Below are 232 nucleotides of genomic sequence, written 5' to 3'. Positions count from 1 at the left end.
TATATATTCTGGCCAGTCAACAAAAATTGTACCACTTTTAACACTTCATAGAGCTACAATTAACATTTGTGCTTTAGCAAAGTTACCCCGTGCAGCCTGCAACTTCGGAGGTCATAAGCAAATGAATTTACAGTCTTGTACATCCTAAATCAACACATGAAATAATTAGAACACCATAAAATGCAAATTTACAGAATATTACAAAACAAATAGTATAATAAAATACCTTGTT

The sequence above is a fragment of the Austrofundulus limnaeus genome, unplaced genomic scaffold (genome assembly GCF_001266775.1).
Source record: "Austrofundulus limnaeus strain Quisiro unplaced genomic scaffold, Austrofundulus_limnaeus-1.0 Scaffold29, whole genome shotgun sequence".
NCBI classification, from domain to species: domain Eukaryota; kingdom Metazoa; phylum Chordata; class Actinopteri; order Cyprinodontiformes; family Rivulidae; genus Austrofundulus; species Austrofundulus limnaeus.
This window is presented reverse-complemented; position numbering follows the sequence as displayed.